This window comes from Balaenoptera musculus, chromosome 5 (genome assembly GCF_009873245.2).
Source record: "Balaenoptera musculus isolate JJ_BM4_2016_0621 chromosome 5, mBalMus1.pri.v3, whole genome shotgun sequence".
Classification (NCBI taxonomy): domain Eukaryota; kingdom Metazoa; phylum Chordata; class Mammalia; order Artiodactyla; family Balaenopteridae; genus Balaenoptera; species Balaenoptera musculus.
The window spans coordinates 5849389-5863735 of NC_045789.1; the positions used below are offsets into that span (position 1 = coordinate 5849389).

Here is a 14347-nt window from a genome sequence, read left to right on the forward strand (position 1 = left end):
CATTTGAATACAAAACAAAACCAACTAGAAAAGAGCTAAGAGTTGTATAATCATAGGGGAGAGCAGCAAAGGATAATCAGATCATGTATACCCAGCTAGACATACTGGGATAATGCCTACGATGTATTTATAATTATCCAAAAACATTTCCTGATAGGTATTATTGCTCATATTGAATTAATATATAAATAAAGGGAAACTTCTCAAGATAAAGTGTCCAAGAATGACTCTGATCAAATTTGACCCATGGTTCTGTTATATAGTTCTACTTTTAAGACACACATAATGTTGCAGATATAACGGGATAGCCTATATGAGAAGTAGCCATAGAGAAAAGAAAAGAAAACAAACTAATTACTCAGACTGCGTAGTACTGGAAGAGGGAACCCTTCACTTCTTTTTGCTTTAGATCAATGTAAATGAAGACTTAAGATAAACAAATGCAGCTATAATGTGAGAGCAGTAGCTATGTGACTTCTGTGTCCAGACTGCATGGGTAAGGGTGGTTCAAATCTATATGGAAACACTGGCAAACATGGAACTTTATTCTTAATCCTATGTTTCATATTGTGAAAGTGTCTAAAACTTTTAAGTGTAATGCTCTATGTTGAAAAATTCTAACATGGGCAATACACTTTTTTTAAACATCTGGTATAAGAATAGAATTATAAGTGTTAAATAATGAGAATTATGACCATTAAATTAATTTCACTCTTTCAAGGAAGGTGGAACTTGTAATGACATCTGAGTCATTAATTCAGATAACAAAAACCGTAGAGATTCTAATCAATCATACCTTTCAATAGCCAGCTTAATTTGAAGCTGAAAGAAGCTAAATATAGATAAAATATATTCTTTGCCATTTTAGGACTGCAGTCTAAAATGTACAATAATTTAAGCTTGCACTAGGAGAAAATATTCACACTGAATTCCATTTAATTAAAAAATGTGTGTTACTCTGCTTTAAGCAAATGAAAGTCTCACATTATGAAAAGCATGCTAGGTGGTAAATATTGTTTTCCAAAACCATCTTTGCTTTACAAAACTATTTATACTCAGTTATATTAACTATTGTGGTGCACTAAAAAGAAAACATTTTTTAAATAAGATATTCAAGTACAACATACAACAGGTAACAGAACTGAAAAACATAGTAGAGACCTAGTGTAACCACTTCTTTTTATTTGTGATGAACATGAGAACCGGTTAGAATAAGGTTTGCCTAGGAGGAAAGTAGAAGTGGGTGGGAATACAGCTGTCCTGATTCCAAGTACACAGGTATTATTTTTTCTAATACTATAACACACCCGGTAGAATCCATTCACTATGGAAGAAAAGGACACACAGGTATCAATGAGGTTTTGTTTAGAAACTGCATCTCTGTGAACCCCAGCATCCTTGTATTTGCTACTTGCTAGAGTTTCCAGAAGCTAGCTGGTAGGCCACCAGAGACACCATCTCTAGAGAATCGTGTTGTTTGAATAGAATGTTTGGAAAACCTTTCTCTTGTTCCTTTGTTCTGCACAATAATCTTCGCTGCACAATAATGTAGTTGTGGTTAAAGTTATACATAGATGGTTACAGCTGTCCTCATATAACTGCAATTACACAGTAGTTTCATATAAACACATATACCGTATATATATATATACGTATATATATACGGTGTATATATATATACACACACACACACATATATATATACATATATTGTGGTTTATGTAGTTATATAACTATGTGGATGTCCATAGGTATACATAGGTGGCTATATATAATACAGGATACATAGATTTATAAAGAATGAACTTTGCATCTAGCTGACTTAACCCAGGAAATGTTGTAAATTGTATAACATTACAGTAGGCTGGACTTCCAACTGTATACACCAGCACCTCAAATTTAGGCAGAAAAAAAAAAAAAAATACAACCTTCAGTGACTCATTTTCAATCTCCCAAAAGAAGTCCCTGGACTTTATAATACATTTATGATTCAGTAGTCAAAAAGTGTATTATGCATAGCCTGAAGTTAAATTAATTCCCTATGTCCATTTTTATGATGACCTCGGTAGACAATACTTCAAAAAATAAACTTTATTCACTTCTTTGTGTTCAGCTTATTAAATCATGGGCTGTCAGTTTCTTCTTCACAATGAATAATCTTAGTTACCTTAGAGAAAATTTGATCATAATATTCTGGATTAAATATCTTAGTATGTGCACACAATGGACCACCAGTATCACCTTGCTGAGAGCTGTGGTCCATAACATGGTGAAACATAACAGGTCACAATCCTGTTCTAACACGGCCAAGGTGATGCGACCCAGCTCATCTGCTCTTAGCTTTCCTCTACTCTATGCCCACCCGTCTTATGTGTGACTAGTTCAAAAATAAGAAGCCACTACAATATCATTCCTCTATTTTTCATATAATTTATTACACGTTAAATTTCTGAATTTTAGTTCATTTTCCCAGAAGCCTGGCATCAAACAGGCACATTTTCTTCTGGTGGGTGATAAACTGAAGGTATTTATTTCTACAAACCTTACAAAAGTCCCTTCAATACTGAGCAGCGGCACTCTATAGTGGAAATAACAGGAGGCTAAAAGTCAAAAGAGATGGATTCTATTTGTGGCTGTGTTTATAAACTATTTTTTTAACACTGCTTTAGAGTTCTCAACCCAGGGTGTCTCCCCACTAGTCCGCTGAAACTGCCTCCAGAAGTGAGGTCTTTATTGACACTTTCACTTCCATCACGCAATATTGTCATGATTTCATTTCACATTTCTAGCCATCCTTCTGCAGTCTCTTTCCCCACTTTTCTTTATTCACCTCATCTACTCACCTGATTCATAAAAGAAAAATTGAATCAGAATAATAAAGTTCACTTTCCCTTTGCCTTTTTATTTTTATTTTCGATAATATATCCAAAATATTAAGGAACAACATCTGTATGTCATGGACATATAAACTGAAAGCTATAAAAAATAGCTTCATTCTTTTCAAAGCAAGCACCAGCTGGAAGGGATCATGCAAATTAAAACCAACCACAATGATCTTGGTTTTTCTCTTTTTTCCCTGAAACACAATGGATGTAACTTATTGCACATTGCAAAATGTTACCTAAAGATTAGCAATTGCCTATATGTTTGGTGTGAAAGACCTATTCTCCTACTTTGTATCTAAGCAGTAATAAGTTTGACTGATATGATATGAAAAAATGATGCTTTAAAAGTTTAAAAATAATAATATATTATATGACCTTGAAGATATTGCCCTGGTTCAAGAGAAGAGAACATCATTATAGGCTCTGTCTTCTGAATTCATTGCCTTCTACCTTGATAGGCACTTAAAATGTAAATTAAGGAAGAATACAGCTCTTAGGATTGACTATGCCTAAAATCCCAAAGGTACTATGTTACAGGTTTTATTTGCTATTAAAAGGAATCATTTCAATTTTGTCAATGTCAGACATTTTAAATTCAACCTATTCCATACCAAGATTTCTAGCAGCCTATGTTCCTTAAATCTGAGACTACACTTAGTATACAAGGAAAAAAATTTGTCAGTTTAGCAATGAAGTGCTGCACAGGGAACAACTTAATTTCCTCTGTATTTAAAGCTAAAATGCCATGGGGAAAACTTGCCCATTCATTCAGGTCAGCTGAGTCTCAGAGGTATTCTAGTTCATATTCAGGGAAGTATGGGGAGAGTCCAAGGATAGAGCCCAGAATCAGTTGTAGAAGTCACTGGGACCCAGGATATTTGCCAGGATGACTTCATGCCTCCCCAGAAGGAGAGATCTGAGCATTTTCTCAGAATCAAAACATCCATGTTTTCATGGGAGATATGAAAAGCAGAGAGCAAACTGGGCATATAGACCAACTTCAGCTGAGTCAACTGAAGATGAGCACATTCCTAGTGATTTGAACCCAAGCAGACAAGGGAAGTGGAAACTTTCCAAGAAACTCTTAACAGGAATTAGCAAGAACTGTAGTAGCTAGTTATGTGGTCAGTGGCGAACAGTGATCAAAACAAAAGTCATTAGCAAAAAAACAGCGAAAGTCAAGTTGGTTTTCAGCAAGTGACATTAAGAGAGCTTGCATTTTATTTTATACCAGTATTTTTCAAATTCAAAAATAAACATTGGTAAAATATTGGATTTTTTTACATATGTACACATTATTTTTTAATATTCTTTTCACTATGTTTTATCACGTTTTTATCATGTTTTTAACCATATTACTATGGTTCCCTGTGCTACACAGTAGGACCTTGTTTATCCATCCTATATATAATAGTTTGCATCTGCTGACCCCAAACTCCCAATCCATTCCTCTCCTACCACCCTCCCCTTTGGCAACCACGAGTCTGTTCTCTATGTCTGTGAGTAGCTTGAATTTTTTTAAAACACATTTTATCAGATTGGGAAAGAAAGAAGCCTGAAAAAAGATGTAAAACAAAATCAGTAATTTAATGCTTTATAATATAATAATAAAAAGTACTTTTTGGATATTTCATCCAGGCACAAGTATACCATGTGCTTTCACATTTTTGATAACAACCTATCAACACAAAATCCACTGATTTAGGTAGACCAGATATGTGAGTTCAGTCAATATATCCATAACAATTTACTATATTATACAATCTAGAAGCAAATGCTTCTAGGAGAAAATAAAGGCAAGGCACAGGTACCAGTGTGCTCTCTGAGAATCTCACATCTGAGGTATTTTGGGATGAGTCCTTCTCATTAGATTTAAGAGCAAATACTACATGGTATTGAACTACATGGAATTGGAACTAAATTGCAACTCCATCAGGATGCTGCTTTAATCTGAAGGCAGCTAACAAAAATTTAGTAGCATCATACAACCCACAGATGGCCTGCTTCAGGACCCTTGTAATTCTGCAAAATCCGCAATAACCCTGACAACCATATTAATTATTCTATTTTTATTTAATTTTTAATTATAATGTATATATTTTTATTTAATTCACTGAATTCTTTAAGGGACTGTGATAATGTTTAAAAAAAAAACCCTTCCCTTAATAAAAATATTTGCACCTAATTTTTTTCTCTTTAGTTTTTTATTTGTTGTGGAAATAATTTGGGGCATGGTATGGTTAAAAGATTTTATTTTATTTTACTTGCATTTTAATTTTATTTTTAGTCTACTTTTATTCTATTTAACTACAGTTTTTTAAGAAAATTTACTGTTTTTTGGGGGGTTTTTTTGCCTCACCGTGGGGCATGTGGGATCTTAGTTCCCTGACCTGAGACAACTCATGCCCCCTACAGTGGAAGGGCAGACTCCTAAGCCCTGGACCACCAGGGAAGTCCCCATTGGATTTATAATTCTATCTTGATTAAATGTTGGGATTCCGCTATTTGCTTCCATTAACTTATCTGTACCTAGGCAGTTATCACAGATTGTAATTACTAGAGTTTGATAATAATTCTTGATATTCAGTAAGGAAAACCCTTGGTCTTTTTCTCTTCCATATCCATTTTAGAATGAGCACATAAAGTTCTTTATCAGAGCTTGTTGTGATGCGTATATAAATTGCATTTCTTTTTAATCCTTCAGTGCAATTTACTTTAGGTGTTTACTATATAAGCAGCATATGAAATATTTAAGCCATTATGAAAATCTGTCTTTTATAGATTCATATAACTTTTCTACATTTATTAAGATTGCAGATATATTTTAACATATTTCTGTATTAGTTTTATTTTTTCTCGTGTGTATTGTTGTTATTTAACCATTTATTACCTTTGATACTTTTGTTTCCTTTCTTACATTCTATTGGATTGATGTATTTTCAATACATTCTCTTTTTTCTCACGTAGAAGCCGAAAATATGTTTTGCTGTCTAGTACATTGAATAGATGATCTTTCTTCTGAACAAGAAACAATTTTGAGATTTAAACATGTTTTGAAAACATAAGATCTTACATGAAATTAACAAGAATAATAGTTTTACCTTTAAAAGACAATCAATTATTATATTTAACGTAAAAAGTTATATTTAAATTCTGTTTTGTCATTTTTTCTTACACACCATACATTTCTAATGGTTTACTTTTATGTTGAAGTAAACATTTCTATAGTTTTTCAACGTGAGTCAATAAGAAGCAAATTCTGTTGTTTTTTGTGTCTTAAAATGTCTTTGTCTTGCTTTTACTGTTAAATTATATTTTAGAGAAGTTAATAATTCTAGGTTGGTAGTTTCCTCTCCAACACTTTCAAATGTCTGTGGCATGTACTGTTTTGATGAGAAGCCATCTGTTTATCTATTTGTCACACCTTTGTAGGTAATGTGTTCTTCCTTGGTAGCTTTTAATACCCTCCTTGTTATTTTTATTTCTTTTCTCTTCTAGCACTTTCTTCTTGGTGAATTTCTCAGTAATATTTTACAATTCATTTCTTTCTTTTTGTGTATAATCTAATGTGTAATCTGTCCACTTAATTTTTTTTTAATTGAAGTATAGTTGATTTACAATTTTGTGTTAGTTTCTGGTGTACAGCAAAGTGATTCAGTTATACATAAATATATGCATATATATATATTCTTTTTCATATTCTTTTCCATTATGGTTTATTACAGTATATTGAATATAGTTCCCTGTGCTATACAATAGGACCTTGTAGTTTATCCATTTAACTTTTACTTAAATGTCTATAGGTATTTTGTCAAGATTTCAAATTGTTTAGTCTTTAAAAAATATCAAATTATTTTTATTTAATTTATTCTGACTTCATTTCATAAAGTCTTCTTATTTTTGGACATTATACCTTCTTCTACTTATTCGATGATCCTAAATATATTAATTTACATTTGTTTCAATTTCTTCTGGAACATATCTTCAATTATGTATTTGCTTATTTATTTGTAGCATCAGTGGCTGTGTGTGTTGGGGGGTGCTTAAGTAAAGGTGGGTGTTTGTCTGTGTTTCACCTTACCTCCCTGGTCTTATATTGGCAGCTTTGGACTTCTGCCATGTTACTCTGCTGAAAGCATTGCAGAGTCAAGCTTGAGGCTAGCTTGACTGATCACAAGAATTTTTTTTTTTTTTTAAGTAACCATCTCTCTCTACATAATACTTTATTTAAGTTGCAGCAATGACCAGCCTTTTTTCTCCATCTCAGATCAATACTATTCCAGTCCCTGGATTCAGTTTGGTTCTGGCACCTCCCATGAATTTTACAGAAAGTTCTCTTTCCCATTAACCCCAAGTAACTAATTCTCCAGGCAGCCTTACCTGCTTCTCCTTGGCTCTTGCCACCAACTCCTCCTGCTTTCCTGCAAAGTCATGCCTCTTAGATTTCCCCTTTTATGTTTTATCTATTATTATTATATGTTTTATGCTTAAGAATATCCTCAAAGGATAAATAGGGAAATAAGTTTTATTTTGCTTTGCTTTGGGATTGTACTGTCAGGGCTGTGCTCACACTATAGCCCATCCAAGTTATTGGACCAAATATTAACTATTTATCAGGTAGATCAAAAATAAATAAATTTGTGTTAAGAATTCAAAAAAAAGTGGACCTCATGGAAATGCCATTTGCTGGTCATTTAGTGAGTATATAATTGCTTTTTGAATTTACTTAGATAAATTAATAGAATTTTCATGAACTTTTTTCATGATAAAAGTTAAGTGGACAATGTTTTTGCATTTATAAGCTCCTTAAAGTACAAATGTGGATACAAAATGCTAAAATATATACTATTAAGATATAACTTGGCCTTCATTGTAAAAATCTGGAGAAAAGTAGAAAATGTCAACCTGAACATGGGGTCTTTTATTAATATTACTCAAAAGTAGATATATTATTATTCAGTTCATAAACTAATTTTCTCTTGGGTGGAGAAAATTGATAATATTTGAAAGTCATTAATTTATTGGATCTACAACCATGGAAATATTTCAAATGATGTACTGAGAATATTTTTTTACATTAAAAAATATACATCCATCTTTTCATAGTGATTTTCAGAAACTACAGAGCAAGTAATTAATGTTAAATTTAATTTAATGCCAACATAAATTCAATGAAACATGAATTTTATAAAACTGATAAAACACAAATTTTATATTTGAAAGACCTCTTAGAATTTATGTAGTCCAAAGTCATTTCTCCACAGATGAGGAACAAAAATCAGTATAATGAGCTGAAATCTGATGGTACTTAGCTAATAGCTTCCAGCAATACATCTAGAATATTTCTAGACACATATGTAGGAATATGTCTAGACACAAAATTTCCTAATACCTAGAGTTCTTTCTAAGTTTTTATTGAAGGTTTTAATTGAATACCTCCATATGATTATCCTAATATTATAAAATATGTAAGAAAAAGATGTCTAGAATAAGATAACAGGATAAAACTACTGGTATTTTCTTGGTCCTGCTCTAACAATGTGTTTGGTTATTTTGCATGCATACTTCTGTAACAGTGTTTGTAAATGGCAACTTTTCTCATTGTGAAAATGACTTTATGTACAACAGATCTGTCACATTGTGGCAGTGTGTTATCCCCAGGTTAAATTTAACTTTGATACCGCATTGCTTGACACTTTATTTTTATGTTTAATTAATTGATTTGTTTTGTGAAAATCCACATCTTATATGAAGTAGAATGCTTTAAATATTGTAGTGTAAATTATTATCTTTTGTATTTTAAGTTTTAAGAAAATTTCTTTCAGGGAACACAGCTGGAATTTAATATTTCCAAATAAAATCTGCAAGTTTTCATATAATTTACAAAAATAATAAGTGAAAAAAACCCACTTTAATGGTAAAGTTGATATTATATAGTGAATTCTTAATTAAAACCTAATAATCAAAAATCACTTAATAATCAAAAATATCAAGATAACATTATTTACGAAAATAAATATTTCATTATTTATGAAAACAAAACAAAACAAAAACCCTGTTATATTTGGCTCAAATATTAATTTAATACAAAGTAAATAATCCATTTTTATAGAAAAAGCTTAGGCAAATGCTAAATTTAAATAAATAATAAAACACATTTTTCCAAATTTTATACCTTTAGAGATAGGACTCAGAAATACATCTGCTATGAAGGGAAGAGAGGAAGAACTTATTCAAACAAAACCATCAAATTCTTTTAGATCTACTCATCACAAGATTTAAAATGTGCCATTTTTTAAGAGGCAACATGCTAGCACTATAAATATATTTTACAAAGACAATACAGTGAGATTACCAATATGAAGCAATAGAATTCTAAGGACCTAGAGGCATCAAATCCACAAAGGTATTGAACATTTTTCATTTTCTGAAATCACCCTGCCATTTTAAGCAACAAACTGAAGGTCTTGTAAAAATAACTTTATTCTGCTATCCCTGAACACTTGACAAAGAGTTTAGGGAAAATCGTCTGTGTCTGGTCTTTGAAAAACTCTCACTTTGTTTTCTGTTTTCACTGCCTGTATGAGTTCACTCTTAGGAAGGAGGAGTATTCTGAGATTCAGGAGTTCAGAACTACCTGTATCAAATGTTCCATCTCAACTATAAATTCACCCCTCATCAAGTGCACAATAAATAGGTTCATGGATTTGAAAATTATAGTCTTTTAAGATGAGCTCAATCAAGCCTGAACACTGAAAGCACTTTCTATGCAACTGATTAAGAAAGGGTTTGAGTTAAATATCTAAGACCTATGTAAACAGAAGCTTATTATTCTTACAATCATACTTTTTCAAATGACTGATAACTATGTTAAATAAGAAAAAGTTCCAAGTGAATGTGATTTTTTTTTTCTTCTTAGGTTTTTGTATTTATACAAGCTGCATTAGCACAAAGAGAACTATAGACAAAGCCCTTCTAGATATGTCAAGGCCTACAGAGTTAAAACAATATAATAACAACAGCAAACAACAGCAAAATATTAGTTTACCTTATCAACATTTCCATAATGTAGTGTGGTATGAAGTATTAAATATGGTCAATGATTATGACTTGAACATATTTCTATGCTTATTTACATGATGTATCCGCTTAGGCATATATATTATTCCTTGTGAATATATAAATGTCAGTCCTAATGGTGGTACCTTTAAGCCACATTGCTCATTAGATATATGAATATTAAATGGAAAAGAAAATTACTTTGAAACCTCTATTATTTTAGAGACCCACATAGTCTAGCCCAAAGACTTATAGGCCATGTAAACATATCATCTGATTTAGAATACAACTTGCATTATACTCATTGCAAATGTGGTGGTCCAGTGGGTTTACATATCTTTGTCTGCTGAGTTAATCAAAATACAATCCCATTAGAAGACTTAAGAATATACTTAAACTAGCAGGACCACATTACTCCACAGTCACCTCTTAAATTAAATAGAATTAGAATCTCAGATATCATTTGGGTGATTTGAGTGATCATAGGCCATGATTTCTCATTGGAAAGATTTTATATTCTTCACTATTTGTGGGCTAATAAAGCTCTATTAACATTTTATACTAAACAAACAAATCCGCTACACTATCTGTTAGCATTCACACAGTGAAAAAAAATATGGATTGTGGTTATAACAAGGTCACAACTGTTTAATATCAAAAATAACTAAATTTTACAATGTGGGGACCCTTTGACCACTTAGGGACAAGTTCATTGATCTCTCAAAGTGGCCATCTGTTGGTCTCATTTCAGATGGAAGTCATGTTCCAAACGATGCACTCTGATCTCTGGAGGACATGGCTAAGCCATTCAACTCTCTTTACAGAGATTATAGTAATCAAATGTCACAATGATATAAAATTATTCTGTGGAACTGGAGAGTTTCTGCTATGGCAGTGGCTTCTCACTGACAGAAGATTCCCTGGGCTGGATGGACATGAGCTGCATCAGAATGAAAGTCAAAAGCTTCCGCACAAGGAGAGGGCCCAGTGGTAACCCTGCTCTGTGCCCTTTTTGTCTCACTGACTTTTCCTTCTTCTCTGCCTTTGCTTTCTCTGCACTGAGACCAGCAGACCTGACACTGTTCCCATGGCTATCAGATTTCAGTGGGCAAGAGAATGTTGAATAGAGAGTGTTGGTTAAAACTTCCTAGGCCCAACCAAAGAGATTCTGATTTCAGCGTTTTCGGATGAGATCCAAGAATCTGCACGTTAAGCAGGCATCCTCGGTGACTCTGAGACAGGAGATAGATGGGCCCCAGGATGAGCAGCTGAAGTCTGTCCCCTGTGGACCGATACCCCAAGATGAAGACAAGAGCAGGAAGATAATAGGAGGAGCTGAGTCCAGCTCAGGTAAAAGACAAAGAGACCACATGTTTCTCATTCTCACGGTCGAGGAGACCTTCCTGACTACACATGCGCAGAAAGGCTCCTCGGAGGTCAAGAGGGAGGGGCGCCACCCCATCATAGGTGATGTCAACCTACTCACGGCCTTTTCGCCAGAATCCATCTTGACTAAGAGATGCGCCCGCACACAGGAGAGGACGCTGAGTTAAATCAAATACGGACTCAGAACCAGGCAAAGCAAGATGATTGGCCAGAGGAAACGCAGAAGATCTGCCCCGTGTAAGTGAATTGAACTACAGTGAGGGCACGACTCTCTCTCTGAGCCTGCCCGTGTGAGTCTATTCACACGTTCTCTTTTTCCTCCTAAGAAGCACTTTACTTGTTTCACTACTTTCCGTCTCTCTGTGGAGATTCATTTCTACAAAGCTGGCGCCGGGGCCTTATCACTGGTCGCTGGCCCTGGGGTACAGTGGTTAGGATTCGGCGCTCTCTCTGCCGTGGCCTGACTTCAATCTCTGGCCAGGAACAGAAATCCTGCTTCAAGCCACTGCAGGCCGAGGCCACCCAAGATCATCTCCAGTACTGGGACAGTAAGCCCCGTACTTGGGAAACACTGCTCTACACTACATACTATACTCACATAAGAAACAGATTCACCTCAAAACACATGAATTCAACTTGTGTACCAAGATCTAGCAAAATATTTGCAGGCAATTATTTGCTTCTTTGATGAAACTGAGTGTGGGATTTCAGTTGCTGAATGCTGGTTTTGTTCTTTCTAATAGAGGCAGAACTGCATCTATGTAAGTACCTGCATTTACAAGATTAGGGCCAGAAAATATATGGTGCTCCGTCAGAGGCAATATATTGCACACTTTAGAATTTAAAAAATTTAATCTTTCCACCCTGAAATGAACTTGTTAGTGGCATTAAAAATACCTACCCTGCAAATTGTTCCTCAGAGTCTGACAATAGAGCATCTTTGTGTGAGATATGAAATCAACTTCAGGAGCCTGAAAAATTTGCAATCAAGAAAATTGCAGGCATTTATATTTCTCTTGAGGATTTTGCTATCTGCTCTCTCTAGGAGGAACTAATTCCATCTTATCTTCTAGGGGAGGAACTTGTTTGATCCCCAGAGATTGTCAACCTGTGAACTCTTGTATGCTATTAAGTTATAGCAACTAATTATTTTAAAATCTGACTTTTGTATAATTACTAGAAATAGATCAAAACTGTTTTAGTATGTAGCAAAGAAGCTGTAGTAATATAATTCTAATAGTCGTTCAGAAGCATAGAGAGTTGAGGTTAATCTAAGTATTTTCATATGCATTTGAGCTTTTAACAATATTTGTGGTTCTCAGAAACCTTGCAAGAAAGGAAGGAATGAAAGTCTGGTCTGCAGTACACAATTAAGCAACTGAGGCAGAGCAGGTAAGTACCTTTCCAAAGGTCACACAGAGAGTAAGTTAGAAGATCGCCCTGAATCTAGCTCTGTGGTTCCAACTCATGGTTTCTTCAGCACACAAAGCACAAGAGGGAGACTACACTGCTGTTCACTGATGAAACGTTTTGTCTTCAAGTCCCTGTGCTTTTTTTTTTTTCCTTCTTATTCTTCCTTCTTCTCACCCACATCTTTTCCTTTTTTGGCCATCCATGTAACATCTTATTTTAATATAAATACTGACCACATTCAGATACTTTAAAATGAAGCCCTTCTTTCAGGTCAGATCAGTGTTTCAGCTGGTGCCGGGTATATGGTGGACTTAACAAATATTTGAAAAGTGAAAACGTCAAGATCTATCAGAAATAGTTCTCTTGAAATTATGAATCTTCCTAAATTTGTGGTAATTAGTGCCATAATGAGATGCTTCATTTCTTGTGTGTCAGCCTTTAAGGAACATTAAGTAAGCAGCTCTAAAATACAAAGGGCAGAGATTGTGATGTGCATGTACCCGCTTCTGGTCAGTCAGGACTCATTTTTACCTAGTGCCACCACTGCCATCCCAGGTTCCCTGAGGCTCTCTGATTTTGCCTCTTTCTAAACGAACTGGACTCATGGTTCTTGCATTGGAAGCACACCTAATACTAAAAGCCAGAGAACATATGAATTGGACCCAACTTTGTCTCATGTTGGGTATATCACTAAATATATATATGTGTATTTTTTTGTCAATCATGGGGCCTTGAATGAATGATCTTCATGGTTTCTTAAATCTCAGAATTCTGATTTCTAATCCATAGCTTCCATTATTCTCCCTCTTTCCTGCATACAGTTTATTTTATCTGACATTTACCTCTAGGCCATTGCATTGTAAAATGTTGATAAATAAGAATAATTTTAAGCACAGTGGTATCTCAGGCCATGGAGGCTTCATGGACGTGTGCTGAGGGAGAATAATTTTAGTCAGGTGACCTAGAAGCGTGTTCAGTAATGCAAAATGATCAATTTTAAACTATGTGATTACGCTGCCCCTGAAGTTTCCCATCTTGCAAGGTGTATTTTAATCCATAATTGGTTGATGGGCTTCAGGCTAGCAATTACACACTCTTTTCTGTTAAATGGCATGGGAGACCACCTGAGAATATTTCAGAAATGTTTTAATTTGTTTGGAAAGGTATCTGAGAGGAAAAAAAAAGGATTTAGAAGCTCATTGGTTTCCAAGGTGTATTTTTTAACAATGCAATAATGTTGGAAGAAACTAACAATTTAACCCCTTCTGATTTTGCTCCTGAAGACTGTGATCTCACATGCTGGAGGGAAGGCAGAACAACAAAGGTATTCTCCTACAAAGGCCTCAGGGGAGTTGTTTTAATAGAATGGAATCATGGCTGTTGATCTCATTTTCCCATACATGTTCACAGCTCAATCTGGTGGAATGGCTGTGTTTACCACCACTGATGCTTATAATCAGCGTTAACATAGGGAATTTAGACAGCCAGCCAGGCAGTCCTTTTCTTCTCTTGTTAACTGGGCTTGTTATTACTGTTTCCTCAATTTCCTGGAGGATTCATGTGCATAATCATGTCAGCTGCTAAACTGGTGGGAATTGAAGCCA

General features: G+C 34.4%; 1 protein-coding gene across 3 annotated transcripts in view; it reads right to left on the reverse strand.

Annotated features, from left to right (window-relative positions):
* FSTL5 (follistatin like 5) overlaps positions 1–14347 on the reverse strand; it is a 768953-nt gene that overhangs the window by 727659 nt on the left and 26947 nt on the right. The window lies entirely within an intron of this gene.